The 14,682-nt window shown below is 47.3% G+C and overlaps 2 long non-coding RNA genes across 8 annotated transcripts in view; one reads left to right on the top strand and one right to left on the bottom strand.

Annotated features, from left to right (window-relative positions):
* The window catches only part of LOC143443289 (uncharacterized), a 126,102-nt gene that overhangs the window by 35,022 nt on the left and 76,398 nt on the right, over window positions 1-14,682 (bottom strand). The window lies entirely within an intron of this gene.
* LOC143443290 (uncharacterized) overlaps window positions 11,299-14,682 on the top strand; it is a 51,459-nt gene continuing 48,075 nt past the window's right edge. The window contains exon 1 of one of the 2 annotated variants that reach the window (XR_013112134.1): window positions 11,299-11,823. This is a non-coding gene — a long non-coding RNA (uncharacterized LOC143443290). The remainder of the gene's footprint in view (window positions 11,824-14,682) is intronic. The other variant, XR_013112133.1, reaches the window with a different exon arrangement.

Below are 14,682 nucleotides of genomic sequence, written 5' to 3'. Positions count from 1 at the left end.
GTCAGACTCATAGATAACGAATATTATGGAGGTTCCTGGGGATGGGGAGAGAAGTGGGGGAATTTCCTACACGGGGATGTATAGTTTCTGCTAGGGACAATGAGAGTTTCAAGGCTGATGGTCACACAGCACCGTGGCTGTATGGACAGCCACTGAATCAAACACTCACAAGAGTTAAAACGATAAACAGCACCTCATGTCCGTGTATTTTTACCACCATTTTAAATACATTATGACAGGAACAAACTTGATGATGTTCTGTGAAGCTAAAGAAACTGACCGCAGAAGGGCTGATTCTGTATGATCCGTGTCCTCACTTGAGGAACAGAACCAACCGAATGATACACATTAAAAGGGGATTTATTAGATGGGCTTCCAGGAAATGGTCTGGGTTGTCCAACAATGGCTGTCTTCATATTGGAGAACCTGAGACCCCTGTAGCTGTTCAGTCCATGAGGCGAGGTACCTGGACCATCACAGTTGGATGGTCCAGCTGACCCCAGGCAAGGCTGCCTGAAGGCCTAGAAGATTCCTGGAGAGCCTCTGGTCTTTAGCCTAGGTTTGAAGGCTGGAGAAGAATAACAAGAGCAACAACAAGGTAGATGAACCCAACAGCAAGATAGGACAGAGTAGATGAACCTGCAAGTATGACTGGAAGGCAGCCAGGCAAAAAAGCAAAAATTGCCCTGCCACCCCACCCTCACCCCCAGACTTCCTTTTACCTGGCTGTCACCCACACCTGGATGAGACCTCTTTTCACACCATGTACCATCATTAAGAAAATCCCTTACCACCATGCCCAGTGCTTCCCTGCTGGTCAATTCCAGAGGCACAAGGCTATGTACAAGATGCATCTAGAAGCCTCTCGACTTTCCTAATGCTGCCCTTGAATACAGTTCCTCATACTGCGATGACCCTTAGATTCATTGCTACTTCTTAACTGTAATTTTGCTACCGATACGAATCATAATACAAATATCTATGTTTTCCAATGGTCTTAGGCGACCCCTGTGACAGGGTCGTTTGACTGACAGGGGTGTTCCGACCTATAGACTGAGAATTGTTGATCTAGAACATTCATAGAAAACAGATCTTCAATTGGATGAACTGGGGGAAGGGGTTGGGAAGCCACTGTTGAACAGAGTTCAAGTGTTGAAAGGAAAACAACTAGGGATGAACAGTGGTGACTGTCACTCTGTATGACGGTGTTATGTAGAGTCTCTCCAATGTACACTTCAAATGGTTAAAATTATAAATACTGTATCGTGTATATTTTGCTGTGATAAACAATCTTTTCTTTATATAAGGACAATATTGGGCAGCGCACCATCTAAGACTTTGCGTGGATGTGAAAATTTTTGGTCAGGTACAGCAGTATGTATACACCTGTAACTTGTAACCCCAACCCTGGGAAGGCTGAGACAGGAGGATAACATTCTGGGCTACACAGTAAGTCCCCGTCTCAAGCACAACAAAGCAAAAGCAGGCACTTTTCATAAAGAGACACTTGACCGTTTCCCCCCTGCTACCAGGATGAAGACCACCATGGCCTTTTCAATCCCAGAAAATACTGTGGCCACCTTCATAGATGTCTCCCAGCCCCCACACCCCACCAGAGATTCACTCCATAAGGAAACTGGCCAGCTGCAGGCTCAGCGACCCTGCAGACTCCACCTTTGGGAATTGCTACTGAAGAGGTGTCCCCTTGCATTCTTTCTTGAGCTGGCCTATCCTTGTGACCCTGGTGAGAAAGGCCAGTCCCCAGTGGTCTGTTCCTTCCTCAACCCCAGGAGTCAGTGCAGTGAGCAGAGGCTGCAGCAGGTGTCTGTGTGATTTCGCCATTGACAGCAATAAGCATCAGCGTGAGGCCTGCTCAGAAAATCACTGATGGCCAGGCATGCAGACCTCCACCGAATGCAGCTGGGAGCCTGTCCAGGCTGATGTCTTCAGGCTGGTCTGTTCTCACTTCCTGACAAGGGCCTGCACTCCCCTGCCTCCCTGTCTGCAGATTCCTTGGGCTCAGCCTCCAGTGGCAGCTGAGCTTTGGACAGGGTTGGTTTTCATGACTGGAGCTGTCGGCTGGAGAGACATGTTTTAAAATTCATGACCTTTCCCATTAGGGTTCACAAAACAGATCAGACTCAGAGATGAAAGCTGAGTTGATTCTTTCACGGGTGTCTCCATCCCCCTCCCCAAACCCTATACCCACCCCTCCTTTTGCCTTGCCCCCCCCCCCCAGATTTCCTTCTCCATTGTCCTCTTGATCTTTTGCATTTAGCCCTGTTTTTAATCCCAAGGCCAAATGAAAAATTGCCCTGTCTCTAAACAGAGGCCGCAATGAAGCCTGACTCTCAAAGGTATCTCCCTTGGTCAGGTAGGGAGAGGCCAGCCAGGGGACAGCTGTCCCAGAGAGATAGAGCACACTTTCGAGTTAAAAGGGAGCCAGGCAACAAGGGCTGGGGAGTAGAAAGGCCCATTCTGGGACAATCCTTCTAGGCTGGGGAAGGCCAGGACACAACAGGGACCACAATCAGGCCAATAGGCATTCTGCAAGGCATGCCTTGCCAGGGAAATTAAAGAGGTTGCTTGCTTCCTGCCAAGGTATAAACAACAACAGAGTTCCCAGGGAATCTGTCCTCAGCTGCCCTTCCTTAGAGCATCTCTTGTTCTGGGCTTCTCTGAGGGCTCCAGTGAAAAGCAATGCCCAGCAGCCTGGTTCACCAGAGGACCAGGACGACTCAGGCTCTGCCCTAGATTGCCATACAGGAAACCTGTGGAGTCTTACAGCACAAGGAAAGGGAAAAAGAAGAGAAGAAAACTCTGCTGGCTTCAGGAATATTTGACACCAAGGACCCGTTACGGCCACAGCGAGAGATAGCATCCATTCCCCGAGTGATGGATAAACTTAGTGAGAATGTATTCACTAAATTCTCTGTATGTAGATAAAGCTCAGTTAATCTGTTCATAAGCCTCAGAAAGTAGATCATTTCAGCCATGGGTCCTGGTGAATCAGCTCAGGCACGGTACTTGCGTACTTGGTCAAATGCCTATTGAGATATAGGTATTGTCTTAGTTAGGGTTTGTATTCCTGCACAAAACATCCTAACCAAGAAGAGAGTTGGGGAGGAAAGGGTTAATTCAGCTTACACTTCCACATTGCTGTTCATCACCAAAGGAAGTCAGGACAGGAACTCACACAGGGCAGGAACTTGGAGGCAGGAGCTGATGCAGAGGCCATGGAGGGGTGCTGCTTACTGTATTGCTTTCCCTGGCTTGCTCAGCTTGCTTTCTTATAGAACCCAGGACTAACAGCCCAGGGTTAGGATGGCCCCACCCTTGATCACTAATTGAGAAAATGCCTTACAGCTGGATCTCATGGAGGCATTTCCTCAAAGGAGGCTCCTTTCTCTGTGATGACTCTAGCTTGTGTCAAGCTGACACACAAAACCAGCCAGTACAGGTATGGAGTTAATCTGGGGGTGAGGTTAACACTCAGACTACTAACTTCAATAGTCTGAGTAAACTAGATTGCCCTGTATGTGAGTCTCTTTCAGCCAACTGAAATCCTCAGGGAAAAAGAACCAAATTTCCCCCAGAAATCTCGGACCTGGGAGGACATGGGAACTCTGCTCTGGATCTTCAGATCTGACCTGCTACTCAACCCCATGCTCAGGGTTCAGCCTGTCCATCTACCCTGCAGATGTCAGGATTTCCACCCTGGAGCCAGTTCCTCAAGAGAAAAGCCCCTCTCCTCATGGAGAGTCCTGACTAACACTCTTGTATATGTGGCTTGAACGTGTCCCCAGAAGCTCATCTGTTGGAAACATAACTCATGTACTGGTGGTATTTGAAGGTAGGGTCTTGGGGGGGGCATCATTAAGACTAAATTCAGGAGATTGTGAGGGTGGGAGTCCCATGATAGTATGAGCGACTTGAAGAGGCAGAAGACAGGCTTCCTCGTAACCATGTGTGTCAGCTTTTTCATTGCTCTGAGAAAATATCTAAGATGACCATCTTACGTGTGGGGGTTGGGGACAAGAAACACTCTATCTCGGCTCCCAGCTTCAACCGTGTCAGTCTACGGTCACAGGACCCTGACACTTTGGGTCTGCAGCAGTACCTTCCACCACAGTCGCCATGCATGGCACAGGAGGTCCTCAAGGCAGCCAGGAAATTGAAAATGTAATAGGAAAGAGATTGAGGTCCTTTGCCCTTGGACACTTCCTCAGTGACCTCCTTTCTTACACTAGGCTCCACCTCCAACAGGTTCTGTAACCTCTAAGTTCAGACTTGGGCTCCCACCCAAGCCTGTAGACCACAGACTTTGGGGGACACTTCTGAACCACAGCACACGTGAATAACGCAGCAGGAAAGTTCTCAGCAGATATCAGGAGCTGTTAGATCTCCCAGCCTCCTGAGCTATAGAAAGTATTGTTTTCTTCTCTGTAAATGACTCTGTCTCAGGCATTCTGTTATAGCAAGTCAAAGGGGTGAAGACAACACTCATACACCCACTTTGCAGATGAAGAAACTGAGGCACAAGCAGTTTGAAGTCCTGGCCCATATATTGAGGCTAGTTGTGTCTTAGTCAAGGCAAGAATGTGCGCAGCCTGGAACCAGATTGGGCCTCTTGCTTAGACATACTGAAGTCATGACTTATCTCACAGGAAGTCAAAGCTGCCAGTTCAGCAGCAAATCACAGGAGAAGAGAGGTGAGAATTAGAAGTATCTGTAGACATTTCAAACCAGTGATGTGTGTTATCCAGCTAGGCTTCACTTTGATGTGCGACTTTAAGTGTGTGATTTAAATCTCGCTGGGGCTTCCACGAGAACTTCACAGGCTGCTGATGGATTAAACGGGATAATTTCATGAGCAAGTAATCTTTCCCAGGATAGGAATGCAAAACCATATGGATCGTGGGATTAGATAACAGCTCCTGATTCTAACAGACTAAGTCTCCACTCACCTGACCTACCAGAAATAGTCTATAAATAGCTCCCTCTCAAATTCTGATTAAAAACCTCTTATCTGTGTATCAACTACTCATGCTGGTACCTATGGTTTGATCCCACCTGCCTGTGTTCACAGCCAGACAGCCTGGCTGTCCCCATGATGGAGTTGACTCCCACCTGGAGCCAAGCAGCACCTCCAATAGGGGCCGGTTGAGTTCCCAAATGGGACCCACCTCTGTGACGGCATCAAAAGATCATGAAGAAGTGCTCTATTCCCAGCTGGTGGCACTACTGAGAGAGCATGGTGTAACGGTCATGCTAACCTAATCAACAGATTAGTCCACGGATCAATTCATAGCAGAAGGAACCAGTAGGGGATAGGCTCTGGTTGGAGAAAGTGGGTCGTGGAAGTCATGCTTTCACGGATGTGTCTTGCCACCCAACCTCCCCTGTGCCTGCTTCCTGGAGGCCACCATGTGAGTAGCTTTGCTCTCCTGTGTAGTCACACCCTCTGCCATGATGCTTGGCCATGTCTCAAACCCAAGCGACCATGGCCTGAAAGCATAAACTAAATACATCCTTCCTTCTTCAGTTGGGTTAGTTATCTCAGGTATTGACAGCACCAGTGAAGAGCAATTAACAGGCCCAGTACGTTCTTCAGAATGAACTCCATATTCCCCAAATCTCTCTCAAATCTCTCTTCTCTAGTTTAAGTCATTTTCATCGAGTTATATATTCATGTGTACATCCTTGCAAATGTCTATCTTAAGTCCCCAGAGACACTGTCAAATTCCAGAAGAAGGTAAACCTGCCAGGACTCTCTACAAATATTTACCAAGAGGGCCTGTATGGTGATTTGAGTGGCCCTTATAGGCCCATAGGGAGTGGCGCTATTAGGAGGTGTGGCCTTCTTGGGCTAGGAGTGCTTATTTTTGGAGGAGGTGCATCACCAAGAGGTAAGCTTGGAAGTCTCAGAAGCCCAAGCCAATTCTCTCCCTGCTGCCTGCAGATCAAGATGTAGAACTCTCAGCTATCTCCCAAGCAATGTGTCTGCCTACATACCACCACGCTCCCCACAACGGCAATACTAGACTAAACTTCTGAAACCCCAATTAAATATTTTCTTTATAAGAGTCGCCATGGTCATGGTGTCTCTTCACAGCAATAGAACCCTAACTAAGACAGCCTGCTACATACGGCAAAAGGTGTCTGTACCAAGACAAAAGGAGACTACTACCTGTGGGATTCAAGATAGGAATTTAATTTTCACCAAATGGGGGCCCCCACACTAGGGTCAGAATGGGCAGATCCTGCTCTGGGTCCTGCAGCACTGAGGGTTCCAGGGAAGAGACAAACACAAGATTCATCTCTCTGCTATTGATGTCTACCTGCCCTGACACTGGCGTTGGCAGAACCTTCCAGAGCCTTCCCTTCTTTGACATCCAGAGAACCAAACTATCGGTTTGCACAGGTACTGCAGCAGCTTTTTGATTAGATAGGGCCTGACTCACAGACATCCTCAAAGAATTACAGTAGTGACGATAATGATGATGATGATGATATAGCTGCTGCTGCTGCTGATGATATAGCTGAGACAGAAATGAGACGGGAAATATAAACAAAGCAATGGCTCTTGACGTTGGGCTTCTTGCTTCTGCCGACCCATCCCCTGTGCCCAGCTGAGCTCTTCTGCCAGCTTGGAGCAGCAGCAGCCGTTTGATGCCAGCTTCTAGCGGGGTGCCACACTCCCTGAAGCGTGCCATCCAGCCTAATCTACTTTAGCTGTATCGAAATGAAAAATGAATAGGAGGTAGATCTCGCTGCTAAAACATATGTGTCAGAAAATCATTACGAGTATTAAATTACAGCAATAAAATGAACCAGAACTAATCTTGCAAATTAAGATCCAATAAATTCTTTTTTCATGGACACACCTTTTCTTTTAAAAAAAAAAAATGCAAAATAAGATTGAGACCGGCTGTATAAAAGCAGAGTGTATGGCTTTGGCAGACGGACTTGGGAAGAGGAATGAAACCAGACATTTCAAAATGTGTTCTTGAGGGCAGGGGTGCAGGCTGGCTATTGGAAGGCTATCGCCCCTATTTCAAATGCTATAATGATCGGATTTTACACTGATGTACCTAAGTGTTCACCATGTACAGTTTACACATACATGTTCCCGTCTCTCTCCTCAGCATCCTGCCCTGCCTTGCTCTTTACTCCTTAGCTAGGGGCCTGCTGACATAAGAAACTAGTACATTTCTGATAACCTCTTATTTTGGAAGAGAGGACACTGCCGTTCAAATTAAATCTGAAGCTATAAACAAGCCTTTGGAGAGTTGCCTGCTCACTGGAATAACAGGATAACGTCCCCCCCACCCCAACCCTGCGGGAGAAAAGAGACTGTAATTAGTTCATTGTCCGTGAATAGGCACAAAGGAGGTGAAGCCCTGGACTGGGCTCCCTTTCAAGGGAGGATCTTGGGGCAGATGTTAATTAAGTGAGTAACTTCTACCGTCTCCTGGGAATGCAGAGGAACACCGCTCCCCTTCCAAAGGGGACATTGAAGAAGGGTGTGTACCCTGACCAGGGACATACAGAAAGAGTCTCCAAAGAAGAAGAGAAACAAAACAAAGCAGGATCCATCTCCTTGCTCTCAGCCCTCCTGCCGCTGGCACTGGCAGAACATTCCAGAGCTGTTCTTCGATGCTCACCAAACCCAACTATTTATAGCTGCGCAATCATTATAAATAAATCTGTTTACACCGTGGAGTCTTGGCCCTGCATGAGTTAAATCTCTCGGCTGGCAGCTATAAATAGCTGTTACACGCTCCAGTGTGACGACTGACGGATACGTCCTCAAATTGTGACAAATAATGACAAGTTTGTTTGACAAACATTCCGCTGACATTCATCTGATTTTGAATAAGTGCTGCCTGCTTTCTTAATTTGGTCCCTGAGGCCCAGGATCTGGGAGACGTTCTTTTTTCTCCCTCCCTTACCTCCCGTCCAGGAACTGTCCTGCAGTCCGGGGTTGTTTTCTTCCCTTAATCAACTGGAAGGGATTGAGGCCATTTAAGGGGAAGCTTATTAAAATCCACCATTTGTCTCCTGGGACAGTTCTGCTTTACGGGCTTAGCAAGGGTCTGGGGAGTTTTGTTAATGACATGAGAGCCGGAGGGAGAGAGAAGGGAATGAGGGCCAGGCTGGGGTGTTGGGCAACGCAAGATACAATAGGAAGAAGTGAAATTGAACCCAAAAAGTTGGGCTCTCGGGCTTCAAGTAGGATCTGAGACATAAATGTTCAGAGAAAGACGGATGTGTGGGCAGAGGGACTCACAGCCTGGTGCTCCTGCTGAGTTGTCTAAGAGTATGTTGAGGTCTCCAGAGCCTGAGGTCCTTTCTCTAGGTCAGCTGGTATTAACATGCATCCTGAGTTACACAGGATCTTAAAATACACACAGGCTTTGTCACCTGTCTAGTGTGACAAGGTCCTTATGCTGGGAGAGCTGGGACGAACTAAACGTCTGCATCTAGGGCTCCATGTTCATCACAAGCATCGGGTGGCTTACTTCCTTTAAAGCCCTTCCAACCATACCTGCCTGTGGCTGCTAGCACCCTCCAAGGGCTGGCAACTATGGGAACAGCCAGTACCATCTCCTGGTCTCTACTGCTGTGTCAGTGGTGACCCTGCAAGGGTCACCTGTACTGTCCCTTAGTGCCCTCGTGGGTATGTAACTCCTGTTTGCTGCATCTCATTCTCCCATGTGTGTTCTTTAAGTGTATGTGTGAGAGAGAGTGTGTCTCTATATGTGAGTGTGTGTGTACGTATATGTGTATGTGAGTGTATGTATGAGTGTGTGTATGAATGTGAGTGTGTGTATGTATGTGTGTGTGTATGTGAGTATGTGTATGGATGTGTGTATATGGATGTGTGTATGTATGTGTGTGAGTGTATATGTGTGTGTATGTGAGTGTATGTGTGTGAATATATGTGTGTGAGTGTATATGTGTGTATATGTGTGTGAGTGTATGTATGTGTGAGTGTATATGAGTGTATGTGGGTGTGTGTGAGTGTGTGGTGTGTGTATGCATGTGTGCATATATGTGTGTGAGTGTGTATATGAGTGTATGTATGTGTATTAGAGTGTGTGAGTGTGTGTATGTATGTGAGTATGTGTGTATATGTACGTGTGAGTATGTATGTGAGTGTGTGTATGTATGTGTGTGTATGTGTGTATATGTGTGTGTATGTATATGAGTGTGTATGTGAGTGTGTGCATGTGAGTGTGTATGTGAGTGTGTGTGTATGTGAGTGTGTGTGTGAGTGTGTGGTGTGTGTATGTATATGTGCATATGTATGTCTGTATGTGAGTATGTATATGGATATGTGTGTATGTATGTGAGTGTGTGTTTATGTATGTGTGTATGTGAGTGTATATGTGTGTAAGTGTGTATATGAGTGTATGTGTGTGAGTGTGTGTGTGTATGTGAGTGTGGGGGGGAGGTACATAAGTGCATACTCATATAAAGAGAAGATCCTCTTGGGAACTGTCAACATTGGGTTTTTGTTTTGTTATTTGTTTCATTTTTGTTTTGAGACACAGTCTCTTATTGGTCTATAACTCACTAAGTAGGTAAGGCCAATGGCCAGTGAGCCTAGGGAGTCTCCCTGTCTGTCTCCCCAGTGCTGGATTACAGGTGCATGCCCTCACACCCCACTAATTTTAACATGGGTGCTGGGGACTAGATTCAGATCTTCATGCTTACGAGACAAATACTTTCCCAGCTAAGCTATCGTCTGGGCCCTCCCTTTTCTGATCTGTCCTCCACAAAGCTCTCACCATCCTTTGAACATTTGGCCCTCACCACAAAGCTGCCGTTGCCTGCTTACCTCCTTCCCAGCCTGAGATGGGACTGCAGAAAGGGGACCACACTCTCAGAGCCTGCTTGAGTCTGTTTGATGATACTGTAACGAAACACCGGGGGCAAGGAACCCACAACTAAAGAGCTTTGGGGGCTGAAAGGGGTGATGGCGGCTGTCTGTACTCCAGCGTGAAGGTGGTGTAGTGTAGCGATGGGGACGTGTGTGAGGCAGACCATGGCAAACAACAGGCAAGAGCGTTCCTGTGAGGCATGCTGCTTCTACAACCGCCCACTCCTGGGGGAAGCAACTGAGGCCCTAAAAGAACTACATTAATCTCTTCCTCCGGTAGTGTCCTAGGGACCTGGTTAGCCCCCACTAGGCCCCATCTCTGAATGGTCCACCACTTTGGCCCTATCATACTGAGGGTCAAGCTGTCAGCACACAAAACTGTGGGAAGCATCCTCGAATCATATCCAAACCACAGTAGTGTCCTACGAGAGCAAGGCAGGGCAGAGTCTTAAGTTGTGTGTGGTAGTTCCCCTTGCTTACCTCACCATCTTAACCCTGATTCTTCTAGAAGTAACTAACTTCCGCATCCCACTGGTCTCCATCTGCCTAAATTATTGCAGACTTAAAGCTCTGGTCAGCCAAGCCTTAAATGATCAGCTCTATCCTCTTCCATAGCACAAACCTACGATCTGCCTCACAGTGAGCGCCTCCTTCATCCCAGAGTGCATGCCCTCAGATGACCTGGTCCTTTTCTGTGCCCAGACTGGCTTTCTGGACCCCTAGTGAATGTCTGTGGGAGCCAGGGCTTCCACAAAGCTGGCCAGCCAGCTGCCTGCATCTCCCCTGGATCCCTGCCCTCTTATCCCTGGCTCCCTCTTAGCACCAGCCTGTCTTAATCCTGCCTCGTAGAGATCTGTGAATTCGCTCATGTTTAATCCTCTTTCCCAGTGGTCAGGGGTGGACTCTCTTAATCATTTTGGTACCATCTAGCCTGATATCTACCCAGAATAGGGTAATTGTGAGAGTCAACCTTCTAAAAATGCCAGGAAACAAAAACAAGCCAACACCACCCAGGGCTGAAGAGATGGCTCAGCTGTCAAGCACTTTCTGCTCTTGCAGGGGACACTCGTTTGGTTACCAGCACCTACTTGGCAGCTCACAGGTGACTATAACTCTAGTTCCAGAGGAGCTGTCCCTAGGGTGTCTGAGGTCCCTTTCATGAGCTCATGACAGAACCCAGAACAGGGCACATCAGAGCCCGCAGAGGAGAAGCAGATGCAAAGTGCTGACAAGCTAACCACCAAAGTGCAAAGCCACAAATTAAAAACTCCGTAAAGAGCCAAATCCTTGCTTAAAAGTTACAGGGGTGGGGGAGGACTCCGGGTCCCTTTGTGCATTTCCGTATTAGCACAGTCACACTTGGCCATGCAGATGTCAGTTCCAATAAACACCAGGGCTTTCCAGGGCCCCGGCCTCTAATTGAAGGGATTGTTACTGTTGGTGAATGGCTGGGGAATTAATTAGTGGAGAGCAAACCAGTTCATAAATGCCTGCTTTGTAAGGGGTCCTCACGTCCTGGGGACCTCGACTCCTGTGGCCGGCTCGGCCCTAGGAACCCGCACCAGCAAACGGTATTTATTATCCTTATCGGCCACACCTGGAGATGGGCTTCCCCGCTCTAGGCACCACCGGGTTTGTTTCTTCCAGGGCCCAGCAGGCATTATGGGAAAAACTCCCTCGGATCTTCTGGCTCTTATTCCCACGGCCTGACTGAGTTTATGAAAACAGGCCTCATTTGCAAGTCAGAGATGGAAACAAGAGCGGCTTCACACAGCCCACGCCGTTCCCAGTTAGTGTGCAGGTTCAAACACGTGCTCACGCGTGCACTACAGCTACACCACGTGCATGCACACAGCTGCTCAGATCGTTGTTAAGCAGGGTGCAACCGATTCCAAACCCACTTCTGAGCTGGATGTAGCAAGCCGACTCTTCAGGTAAGCGGTATCCTAAGGCTTAAGATGAGGCTTAAGATGATGTGGGGAGGGGCAAGTCTCCCAAGCCCCCTGCCTCATGTAAACACACGGCTCAGAATGAACACAGCTGCTAGTTTTGCAAGCAACCCCGGGTAGATCGCCATGGATGCCATCTTGAAATCATTCTTTAAATTGGGGAGTGGGAAGCTTTATGCTGTTAAGTATCTGGAACTGAAGATGAGTTTTTAGAATTGAAGGTTTCTTTTTGTTGTTGTTGTTTTTCTCTTTGCATGGTTTATGCTAAGCTGTATACATGTTCACGCTCTATAGTAAACTATGTTTTATAGCCCCCTCCCCCACTCCAGTGAGTGAGGTTAAAATTTTTTTGCATTTAAAAAAATATCCCTCTAGAGCAGCCGTTCTCAACCTCCCTAATGCTGCAACCCTTTAATACAGTTCCTCATGTTGTGGTGACCCCCTCCCCCCAGCCATAAAATTATTTTTGTTGCTACTTCTTAGCTGTAATTTTGCTACTGTAATGAATTATAATGTAAATATATTTGAAGGTTGTGCCCACCCCAGGTTGAGACCGCTGTTACAGACTCTAGACATGGCCTTGGCAGTTTTGTCTGACCTTTGCAATAGTGTTCTGGTCTTGAAAAGTACCCTGAGTTACAAAGGAGTCTGTGACAGTCTCTGCACTGAGACCTCATGTGGTTGGCCTTCGGAGAGGGAAAGTAAGGGAGGGATTTATTCCCTGGAAGTGACATTCTCTCCTCTTCTGTGGCTTTATCCCTTCTTCCCCACAGGGCTGCTTCTCTGGCTCCTGCCACACTCTCTGCTTTGGGTTAGGGTCTGGTATCAGTTATTTGCACTGTAGAATGAATTAACTCAATTCACACCTAATTCCAATGTTAGAAGCAAGCATTTCGTTTTCATTCAGCTGCGTTTGCTTTCATAATAAAAGTATAGGCATCTCTGAAGTCAGAAATCGGGGCTCCTGGCTCCTGCATCTGGGGGAAAGGCGAGCTCTGGGAGCAGCCACATAGCTCTGTGATAAATATCTCCACTTTAGCTATAGCATATCACCATTACTCCTGTCCCTTCAGAAGGAAACCCCTCAATGGGCATACTGCTAAGAGGATGACTACAAATAACATGTCATCTGCAAATGCTCATGGGCCTGGGGGGTTGAAAAGTAAAACTCTTTATACTTCCATGTAAAATTGTACTTTCTCTGCATATATGCCGAGTAACAGTGAAATTAGAATATATCATGATCTATGGTGCTAGATTAAGATGACTAAATAAAATCCCAGAGAAGTGAAATCTTTAAAGGTCAGTCACTGATCAACGAACTAGGTGCTTGAACTAGGAAAGAGACAGGGTGGTCTCTGGCTTCTCTTATTTCAACTCCAGATAGTCCCAAGCAATGAAAGGGATGGAAAATGGCTATTCCTTGACAGTGGAAATGATGGACCAATCTGGGTATGGTGGCACATTCCTGTAAATCTAACACTCAGGAGGTGGAGACAGGAGGAGTAAGAGTTCAGGGCCATCCTTGACTACAAAGCAGTTCAAGGCCAGCCTGGGGTATATGAGACTCTGTCTCAAAAGGGAAAGAAAATGAAAGAATTGGAAAGAAAAAGGGAAAAAAGAAGAAAGTCTGAGTCCAATCCTCCCAATGTTCTCTCCTCTGGGAACTCCTTGGTAAACAAGCTTCGGGAGTGAGGCTGACTGTGTGTGCCTCCTCTGTGTATCAGAATCTGCTCTCAGAGAAGAGCAGTGCAGAGAGCATCTTAGAGAGGCCAATCACTTGATGATGCTGCCTTCCACTATTCTGACCCATACCCTGCTCAGGACCCAGAGAGGGGCAGGTCTCCCAAGGTCCCACAGGAGCTTTCCAGTGTTGAGAACCTGGGTGGAAGACAGTATCTCAAAGCAGAAGGATGGTGGGGTGGCCATCTTCTGTCACAGATAACTCAACTGACTCAGGTTTGTGGTAGACCTAAGGTCCCTCCTTGACAGGCCCAACATGGACATACACACACACACACACACACACCCATCCAGACTTTGTGCCTACTACAGTTCTCTCAGCGCCACCCATCTCCTATCACCTGAGATCAGTGGAGATCCAGAATGTGGCCAGCCTACATAAGGCATGAAGCTCTCATTTAGGGATTTGCATTCAGCTATGATGTGGTAAGTGGTTCTCAAGTACCAGGCTCCAAGCCAGGCTTTGCAAAGAAAAGAGAAACCATTCCTATTCTTGGCAAGATAAACCTAACAATGAGAAAGAAAGAAAAACTCAGAACTAGGGAGGCTGAAGTAAAGGCTTATGGGATTGGAGCTAACCTGGGCTAAGTAGTGAATTCAAGGCTAGCCTAGGCTATATAGCAAGACACCATCTTCAAAACCAAGCTAAAGTATCCAAAGAAAGATAGGGAACAGGTAGTCAGGGAGGAAGAACAGGTTGACCTTTATCTTTATTTGCATGCAGATCACAGAGAAGAGCCACGCCTCCTCCTTCAGCAGGAAGAGTGGCAGTGGAAAGTAGGGTACCAGAATGTCCTCTGCCGCAGCCTCATCCCAGAGCCAGATGTGTCCTGTTGCAGAGAGATGCACATGAGACTTTGGGAACCATGCTTGTGGGGTGTGAGACATGAACCACACTCCTTGCTGTGCCACACCTCAGCTGAACCATGTCACAGGTGCCACTTCATTAATAAGTCCTTTGTTAGCTCACTTTCAAGGTCTCTGGTCATCCTAAGGCTGCGCTTGCTTTCTGGTTATTGGGTGGACGACATTTAGCCTGTGGTAAGCTTCCCTCAATAAGGCAACTCCCCAACTCCCCAGCACCCAAAGCTGATGCAAAAT

The sequence above is a fragment of the Arvicanthis niloticus genome, chromosome 8 (assembly GCF_011762505.2).
Source record: "Arvicanthis niloticus isolate mArvNil1 chromosome 8, mArvNil1.pat.X, whole genome shotgun sequence".
Taxonomy (NCBI): Eukaryota; Metazoa; Chordata; class Mammalia; order Rodentia; family Muridae; genus Arvicanthis; species Arvicanthis niloticus.
The sequence above is the reverse complement of the archived record's forward strand: the minus strand, read 5'-3'. Positions and strand labels throughout refer to the sequence as shown.